Source organism: Elephas maximus, chromosome X, assembly GCF_024166365.1.
Source record: "Elephas maximus indicus isolate mEleMax1 chromosome X, mEleMax1 primary haplotype, whole genome shotgun sequence".
NCBI lineage: Eukaryota > Metazoa > Chordata > Mammalia > Proboscidea > Elephantidae > Elephas > Elephas maximus.
Genome location: NC_064846.1, coordinates 58,448,545 through 58,459,069, shown reverse-complemented (window position 1 = coordinate 58,459,069; position 10,525 = coordinate 58,448,545). Strand labels below are relative to the sequence as shown.

At 37.4% G+C, this 10,525-nt stretch overlaps 1 pseudogene; it reads left to right on the top strand.

The window, feature by feature from the left end:
- Positions 1-8,111: 8,111 nt before the first annotated feature.
- On the top strand, positions 8,112-8,692 carry LOC126069423 (60S ribosomal protein L9-like; annotated as a pseudogene).
- Positions 8,693-10,525: the final 1,833 nt, after the last annotated feature.

The following is a 10,525-nucleotide window of genomic DNA, read 5'->3' as shown; positions in this document are numbered from 1 at the left end:
TTTTACTATTAGGCACATTAAAACTCTTCCAGCTTCTACCCATTACTCAATTCCAAAACCGCTTCCACATTGTATCTGTTAGAGCAGCACCCCACTCTTCTTACCAAATTCTGTTTTAGTTATCTATTGCTGCTATAAGAGAAATACCACAAGTGGATGGCTTTAACAAACAGAAATGTATTCCTTCACATTATAGGAGGCTATAAGTCTGAATTCAGGGTGCAGGGGAAGGCTTTCTCTCTCTGTTGACTCTAGAGGAAGGCCCTTATCATCAATATTCCCCTGGTCTAGAAGCTTCTTAGTTCAGGGACCCCAGGATCAAAGTACATGCTCTACTCCTGTCTCTTCTTGCTTGGTGGTAACGAGGTCCCCCCTGTCTCTCTGCTGGCTTCTCTCATTTATATCTCAGAAGAGACTGACTCAAAATACAACCTAACCCTGTAGATTGTGTCCTGTCTTATTAACATAGCTGCCTCTAATCCTGCCTCATTAACATAATAGACATTAGTATTTACAACACAGAGTATAATTACATCAGATCACAAAAATGGATGACAATTGTGAAATATTGGGAATCATGACCTAGCCAACTTGACACACAATTTTGGGGGACACAATTCAATCCATAAAAATGATGTTCAAAAAAATTTTACCTTCCATTTTAAATCATCACACCTCTAAATTTGCCTCAATCTACTCCAGACCAGGTTTCGAGATGACAACATACAACTTGGGATCATCCCAAGATGTTAATGATTTTAACTCTTGGTAAATACAACATTGTTTGCTTAAATGTCTGGTATAGTAGACAAAGAGTCTTTACTCAATTGGCATTTTGTTTTAATTTAATTAAGTAATTTTTTATTTTCCCCCTTCTAGGGACCTGCACCATCCTCCCTTCCCTTTCTCCTCCCTTTAGTCTGGAAAGAAATAGAAGTATTACCAGTTTTCCATTTGTCCCTTACTCTGCCTGCACATGTATCTTTTTAATTTTCTTCCTTTTTCCCCAAGCTCTCCCCTGAAGCAAATAGCCCCAACTCTGTCCTCCATCTCATTACAAACATATCCCAAATGTCAAGATTATTCCCAGGAGTGACTATTTCCTTCCTCTCTCTCTTTCTCTCCCTCACCTCCTTCACTCTCTCTCCCTCCCGCCATCCCTATCTCTCTGTTTCCAGCAGTCTGTATCCTTGAATTTGAGTTTACAAATACTCATCTACTTTATCCATAGCCTCATTCCATTTGAAGCTCTCTTTTTTCCTCCTATGTGCTGCAAGCACTGGAAATACACACTTTCTGTCTCTCAACAATCCTGATATCCATCATCTAGGAATTTCGTCATCATCTCTAGAAACTGGCTTCAGGATACTTGCCATTAGTCAATCTTCTACTGCATATTGACAAACTGAATAACTCAGATGTGGTTCAGATAAAGTGACAATTATGACATGTGCAAAGTTTATGTCCCATGGTCTATTTCTTTTGAAAACATCCTTACTATTTCCCTTTTTAAACAAAACTTCTATTTTGCAATAATTTTAGATTTACAAAAAAGTTGCAAGGTTAGTACAGAGAATTCCTGTATACTCCTCATCCAGTTTTCCATATTGCTAGCATCTTGGGTTTGGGTAACATCTTATATAACCATGGTACATTTCTCATAACTAAGAAAATGAAGTTGATACATTGCTATTGACTAAATTACAGATTTTACTAATTTTTTCACTCACGTCCTTTATGCATTCCAGGATCCCACATTGCATTTAGTAATTATGTCTTCTTAGCTTCCACTGGTCTGGACAGTTTTCAGCTTTTGCTTGTTTTTCTTTATGACCTTGACAGTTTTAAGATGTATTGATCTAGTGTTTTGTAGTATGTCCATCAATTTAGACATGTCTCATGTTTTTCTTGTGGTTAGACTTGGGTTATGGGTTTGGGGAGGCATATTACAGAGGTGAAGTGTTATTTTCATCACATCATATGAGGGGTACCTGTTTTCAACATGACTTATCCCTGATGTTAACCTTAATCGCCTGGCTGAAGTAGTATTTGCCAGGATTCTTCACTGTAAAATTACTCTTTGTCCCCCTCCTTTCATACTCTATTCTTTGGAAATGAGTCACTAAGTAAAGCCCATACTCAGGGAGATTGGATTAAGCTGGACATCCTGGAAAGGGTAGTGTGTACATAAATTATTTTGAATTCTTTTGAATGGGAGATCTGTCTATGTTCCTTTATTTATTTATTTGTTTATTTACTCATCATGTTCTTATCTATTTATTTATTCGACTATCTATTTACATCAGTATGGGCTCACATATATTTATTTTATTCGTAGGGTTATAACTCAATCCTATGTTATTTATTTTGTTCCAGCTTTGGCCAACGGGAACCCTTACACTTGGCACCTGTGTCCCTTGACATACCCCCATTGTTTTTTTTTTTTTTTTAGGGGGGGGCACTTCCTTACTTTCTAGCACTACAAGATAGTCCAGGCTCCTCTAATATATTCCTTGCCCAGACCTTAGAATAACCCATTTTTCCCAGGAATCCTAGTTCCCTTTATGGGAGAATGGTACTAAAAACCAAGATCCAGCCTACCATTGACTTTGCTCCCTTACTCAGATATACTCCATGACACAGGCCTTTCCCACCCCTCATAAGCCCAGGACTTTCATATTGATTCCGCATTAGCCACAACTCTACCAACTCTGTTGGAAAAGTGTGCCACTTCCAGCCTCAGCCATGACACTCTTATAATCAGTTTGAGTACTGCTGTGTCTAAAAGTGACAAAAGGCCATGAAGGAAAAGCAAGAAAGACTGGAAATAGAAAGATAGCACACTCCTGGATAAAACACAATTTATAGCTAAAGAGATGGATCGGAGATAAAATTAAATACCCTTTGTGGAAGAATTTTGATTACTTCTTAAAAGTATCATCTCTCACAACACAAATGATACAGAAACAAGTTAAGCCTGAGGAGTCAACTAACACAATCATATCAGCCAAAGTATTCAAATGATATAGGTGTGAAAACTGATAAGCAGAAAAAAATTTTAGACTTTCACTTTTTGGCAGAGATATTTTCAGAATATCCTTGTCCAATTTTTTTTTCTTTTTTTAATCTCCTTAAAATATGGATATTTTTGAGAGACTAGATAGCCAGTAATCTGTGGTTTTAAAAAAGGCATAACTTAGGTGTCACTGCCAGGAATACTAAGAGTCATGAATTAATGGTTATTCGAACTCCTTAAAGAGGTGCGGCTATTTAGCAAGCCTTTCAAAGTATAATTGCCATATATTTGCTAGAAGAGAACCAAATCTCATCAGAAGCCTTTCTTAAAAAATTGTTCTCATGTGGAAAGACTATTTCGACTGTGAAAGTCAAATCTCTTTATGGAAAATCCAAGCTTTATCTATGTAATTCAACATACTTTGATTTTGAAACAAAGGAAGATGTTTTTGGAGGAAAAAGTTCTCTTCTTTGAAAATATTTTTTCTTATACATTTGCTGTCTGAGTTTTAACAAATATTCACTAATTTGCACCTTGTGTTAAAGCCAAAATGAATTTTGATTTGTTTCAAGTATCTTGATAAATCCTATAAACCTATTTTTACTTGTCATAACCAAAAAAGTAGAAACTTAAAGGAAGTCAGATCTGTTCTTAGCTCAGTTCCAGATTGGCACAATTCATTATTTCTTGGTTAAAGAAACCATGAAGGCACATTTTAAAGTTATTTAAAAGAAAGAAAGAAAACAGATTTGTTTTTATTTCAGTCTTCCTGTAGATGAAGTAGACTTGAATCAAAAAGGGATTTTACTTGAAACCTTGTGTTCCAGGACAAGAAATAAAGCTAACAAGGTGTCCCCTGCTAAAAACCAGAGAGGTAACATACAGACTTTCTTTAAAGACAAAGAAAAGGGAATTAAAAAAAAAATCTTATCTGTTTTGTTATGTCCTTTTCTTAAACTAATTAAAGCTAAGTTAAAGATGGGTTTCATTTCCTCTTTGAAACTGTACATGATGAACAAGAGATGCATACTACACAGCATGTGTTTCAAATGGCATGCTGTAAACTAATCCAAGCCAGAAAGATTGAGACAAAAAGAATAATCACGCTTGCATTGAAACCTTCTCTCTGCATGACTGACCAAAATCATGAATAGTGTTTCTTTCTTTGGAGGGAAAAAGATCCAAACATCTTCAGGCTCTGATACTAATAGTGACTATCTGAAATTGCAAAGAGAGTATAACATAAAGAAAACAAACATGTCAGAGAAGGAAGATGCACTGAACCTGGTGAGGCAGGAAAGCAAGTAAATAGGGAAGGACAAGCTGAGTCTCAGAAACAGTGTCCTCTTCCAAACAATGAAGAATGAACCCAAAGAAATGATGGCTTCAGGAATCCAAAGAAATGACAGTGAGAGGCAATCCCACGTGCAACTGGTGCATACTGAGAGAAAAACTGGGAAGTAAATCCAAGAGATTCCAACATGTTTTATTCATAATTTAGGTAGCATGAGAATGAGGTGGACATCTGTGATAAAGCTGCAAAAATTGAAGAGAAAAACACTTGATAGCTTTAAGAATGAAATTAACCTCTATATGTAATTGCTCACAATATACACGTCCTGATAAATACCTAATAATGTGTTGCATATTATGAATTCCTCCAGTATTGTTATTCCAGTTTTATAGCAATTTTTAAAATTTATTTGATGTCATTTAGAGTTCTTACTATATCTCCCCCCCAAAAAGTACATTTACAATTAGCCTTAGAAGCAAAGAAATAAGTGTAGATAGAACACTTCACTTTCTGAGAATTAACATCTATACAGTTTAGATACTCTAAGGCCTTTTGATAAGAATAGAAAAACTATTACTAAAATAAGACATTATACTCAGGAAGTGTTAGCATGGGCAATGCTTATTCATTTCATGAACACCTACATAAATGTCTTAATTCTCTTCTATTGTTTTTCCCAATTCCCTCCCTTACACATACCAAAAATATTTTGAGGCTAAATCTTTCCACCTTGAAGCCAAAGGTTCTCTCTTTGAATGCTGATTTTGAAAGATAAATCTTATCTACCATGCCTCATTTACAAAGATGTGTTCATTTGCAGACACACACACCCATCTGCAAATAAGCAAATTTGAACTAACTACTTCTAATTCTGTGGACTCCTTAGAGTCTATGTGAGGTAATGTTAACTTAAAAATCTATATTGAAAAGATATCTTAAATAGTTCATAAAAAGTTGGAGACATTTATTTGTAAATCAGAACTTCTCAAATGCTCCATAATGTTTTAAACTTATCTATGTAACATGTGTGTGTAAATATACACATCTATTATAGCCAATGTTCAATGACTGATTAATGGCTAATATTAACTAAAGAGACTGGTTAATGTTCAGTGTAATCTGAAACTCATAAAATAACTCCTTCCCTTTGATGTAAAAACCAGTCCAATTTATAGGATCAGTCATAAAAAGTACAACCGTAAAAATTCTCTAGGGATGTTTTTCTGTTGGTTCAGTTTCTATTAAATATAAGACAGCCATCTAGCAATTGTTGGAATTTAACCTGGGCTGAATATTAGCTGTGATGTTTTCTGTAAAAAAATACTGTATTAGTACATATATCTGCTACACACACACACACACACACACGAAGCAGGGTGATATAATGAAAAAAATCACTGAAACAGAAGGAAAAAGTTACTAAATTCTCTGCTACAATCTGACTCCATTTTAAGTGTGACTTGGGGAAATCATTTAACCTCTCTGAGACTTCTTATTTGGGAAAGGAGAAGGATGGACTACATTATTTCACTAAAGTTCCTTCCTGTTTTAATATTTTTGTTATTTTCTGATTCTATATTCATATAAGATTATTAATAATTAATTTGAGTTCATTAAATGAGTTGTGAATCCAGGAGAGAACTTGGCGTGAATAAACAGAACAAAAAAAACCAAACCCAGTGCCGTGGAGTCGATTCCGACTCAGAGCAACCCTATAGGACAGAGTAGAACTGCCCCGTAGAGTTTCCAGGAAGCGCCTGGTGGGTTCAAACTACCGATCCTTTGGTTAGCAGTGGTAGCACTTAACCACTACACCACCAGGATTTCCTTGGCATGAATAGAGAGCTCCAACTGATAAACTAATTTAGGAATTTGTGGGATGGTGAGGGAAAAGATAGGGAAGTTCCAGAGGCACCTCAGTGCAGCATTCCCAAAATGAAATTCACTATCTTCTGCCTACTCGGTATTGCCTCTCTCCAGTCTATTATCCCATATGGTTTTTAAAGTACCTTTATAAAATACAAAACAAATCATGTCACTCCATGTTTAAACATACAGTACAATCTGTGAAAGCCGAACTTGTGTAAGGCAGAAACCTGTCAGAGAAGAAAAACTCAAATATTTTCCACCAAAAAAAAAATGATAGGAAAGTGGTAAGACTGCACCCTGTCAAAGGTGGTAAACTTTCCAGACCCGGAAAAACAAGGCAGTCCTATTGAACTCTGGCTCTCACAGGTTTCACTTTCGCTTACTATGGCTGTCAGGGTAAAGCCCAAACTTATTAGCATAGAATACAAGTCTCCACTCACCTCTCCAGCCCCAAATCCCACCAGCCCTGGTGGCGCAGTGGTTGAGAGTTCAGCTGCTAACCAAAAGCTCGGCAGTTCGGATTCATCAGCCCCTCCTTGGAAACCCTATGGGGCAGTTCTACTCTGTCCTACAGGGCCGCTATCGACTGGAGAGCAACCGTACAGGTAATATAGAAAGGCCATTGCTGTGGAGTCGATTCCGACTCATAGTGACCCTATAGGACAGAGTAGAACTGCCCCACAGGGTTTTGAAGGAGTGGATGGTGGATTCGAACTGCCAACCTTTTGGTTGGCAGCCACCTCTTAACCACTGTGCCACTACAAAAAAAAAAATGGTGTTAAATTACTTGCCTAAAAAACACCTCTCTCTCTTTCATGCCTTTGTGTAACATGTAGCAGACCCAGGGAGAAATAAGGCTCACTACTACAGAATTATTCTGTAAGGGAGGCTGCTTACCTGATTTTAACCCAAGCCATAATATTTTCAATTATTTCATATGCATGTGAAAGCTGGACAATGAATTAGGAAGACTGAAGAAGAATTGTTGCCTTTGAATTATGGTGTTGGCTAAGAATATAGAATATACCATGGACTGCCAGAAGAACAAACAAGTCTGTCTTGCAAGAAGTACAGCCAGAGTGCTCCTTGGAAGGGAAGATGGCGAGACTTGGTCTCACTTACTTCGGGCATGTTATCAGGAGGGACCAGTCCCTAGAGAAGGACATCATGCTTGGTAAGGTAGAGGGTTAGTGAAAAAGAGGAAGACCCTCGATAAGATGGGTTGACACGGTGGCTAAGATGATGGGCTCAAACACAGCAATAATAGGATTGTGAGGATGGTGCAGAACTGTACAGTGTATCGTTCTGTTTTACATAGGGTTGCAATGAGTCGAAGTTGAACCAACTTGAGGGCACCACAACAACAATGACTGGTAACACTGAGCATCTTTTCATGTGCTTATTGCTCATTTGTATTTCTTCTTTAGTGAAATGTCTATTCAAGTTCTTTGCCGATTTTTAATTGGGCTATTTGTCTTTTTGTTGTTGTGTTGTAGGAGTTCTTTATATATTCTGGGTATTAAACCCTTATCAGATATATGGTTCCCAAATATTTTATTCTGTAGGCTATCTCTTCACTTTGTAGATAAAATCCTTTAATGAATAAAACCTTTAATTTTGATGAAGTTGCATTTACTTACCTTTTGTTGCTTGTACTCTTGATATCATATTTAAGAATCCATTGTTGAATATTAGGTCCAAATGCATCACTCCTATTTTCTTGTAGGAGTTTTATGGTTTTAGCTTTACATTCAGGCCCCTGATCCATTTTGTGTCAACTTTCTTATATGGTGTCAGGTATGGGTTCATCTTCATTTTTTTGCATGGGGAGATTCAGTTGTTTCAGCACCGTTTATTTGAAGAGACTATGCTTTCCCCTACTGAATGTACTTAGCAAGCTTGCCAGCTTTCTTTGTCACATCTACGATGAGAATGAACACCATTCTCAGCAATCAGACTGTCAACATTCCAGAAAATGTCGACATCACTCTGAAGGGATGCACGGCTATTATTGTGAAGGGCCCCAGAAGAAACTTGTGGAGGGGCTTCAATCATATCAATGTAGAACTCAGCCACCTTGCAAAGAAAAAGAAGAGGCTTCAAGTCGTCAAAAGGTGGGGAAATAGAAAGGAACTGGCTACAGTTTGCACTATCTGTGGTCATGTACAAAACATAATCAAGGGTGTTACACTGGGCTTTTGTTTCAAGATGAGGTCTAAGTATGCTCACTTCCCCATCAACATTGTTCTTCAGAAGAGGAGTCGCTTGTTGAAATCTAAAACTTCTTGGGTGAAAAATACATTCATAAGTTTTGGATGAGGCCAGATGTTGCTTATTCAGTATCTCAAGCCCAGAAAAATGAGTTAAGTATTGAAGGAAACGATATTGAACTTATATCAGACTGAACTGCTTTAATTCAGCAAGTCAGGATAGTTAGAAACAGCGATGCGTAAAAATTTTTAGATGGTCTCTATATCTCTGAAAAAGGAACAGTTCAACAGGCTAATGAATAAGATCTAAAAGTTGTCCAGCTACAGAAACGAGGCCAGATGAATCCTAAGGCTTAGGGGAGATATTTTTGAGACTCAATAAAATTCGTCTATTAAAAAAAAAATCAATTGGCCATAGATGTATGGGTTTGCTTCTGGAATCTCAATTCTACTTCATTGGTCTATGTGTCTATTAAAAACAAGGCTCTAGGAATTGATTGAATGCCAGTTGAGATGTTTCAATGAATGGATGCAGCGCTAGAAGCACTCACTTATTTATGCCAAGAAATGTGGAAGACAGCTGCCTGGCCAACCGACTGGAAGAGATTCATATTTGTACCCATTCCAAAAAAAGGTGATCCAACAGAATGTGCAAATTATCGAACAATATCATTAATATCACACAGAAGAAAAATTTTACTGAAGATCATTCAAAAGTGATTGCAGCAATACATCCACAGGAACTGCCAGAAATTCAAGCCAGACTCAGAAAAGAGCATGGAACAAAGGATATCATTGCTTATGTTAGATGGATCATGGCTGAAAGTAAATACCAGAAGGATGTTTACCTGTGTTTTATTGGCAATGCAAAGGCATTTGACTGTGTGGATTATAATAAATTACAGATAATATTGTGAAGAATGGGAATTCCAGAACACTTAATTGTGCTCATGTGGAACCGGTACATAAACCAAGAGGCAGTCATTTGAACAGAACAAGGGGATACTGACTGGTTTAAAGTCAAGAAAGGTGTGTGTCAGGGTTGTGTCCTTTCACCATACTTATACAATCTGTATGCTTAGTAAATAATCCGAGAAATTGGACTATATGAAGAAGAATGCAGCATCAGGATTGGAGGAAGACTCATTAACAACCTGTAATATGCAGATGACACAGCTTTGCTTGCTGAAAGGGAGAGGACTTGAAGCCCTTACTGATGCAGATCCAAGACTACAGTCTTCATTATGGATTATAATACTTCAACATAAAGAAAACAAAAATCCTCACGACTGAACCAGTAAGCAACATCACGGTAAACAGAGAAAATATTGAAGGTGTCAAGAATTTCATTTTACTGGGATCCACAATCAACGCCCATGAAAGCAGCAGTCAAAAAGTCAAAAGACTCATTGCATTGGGCAAATCAGCTGCAAAAGACCTGTTTAAAGTGTTAAAAAAAAAAAAAAAAAAGATGTCACTTTAAGGACTATGGTGCACCTGACCCAAGCCATGGTGTTTTCAATTGCCTCATATGCATGGGGAAACTGGACAATGAATAAGGAAGACTGAAGAATTGATGCCTTTGAATCAAGGTGTTGGCAAAGAATATTGAATGGACTGCCAGAAGACCTAACAAATCTGTCTTTGAAGAAGTACACCCAGAATGCTTATTAGAAGCAGAGATGGTGAGACATCATCTCACATACTTTGGACATGTTATCAGGAGGGACCAGTCCCTGGAGAAGGACATCATGCTTAGTAAATTAGAACTTCATTGAAAAAGAGTAAGACCCTCAAGGAGATGGATTGACATAGTGGCTGCAACAATGGCTCAAGCATACGATTGTGAGGATGGCTCAGGACCAGGCAGTGCTTTGTTCTGTGGTACATAGTGTCACTATGAGTCGAAAATGACTCGACGGCACCTAAAAATAACACCACCAGACTCTTTTTTTTTAATTTTTGTTGTGCTTTAAGTGAAAGTTTACAAATCAAGTCAGTCTCTCACACAAAAACCCATATACACCTTGCTAACCCAACAACAAAAAACACACCTTGCTGCATACTCCCAATTGCTCTCCCCCAATGAGACAGCCCACTCCCTCCCTCCACTCTCTCTTTTCCTGTCCATTTTGC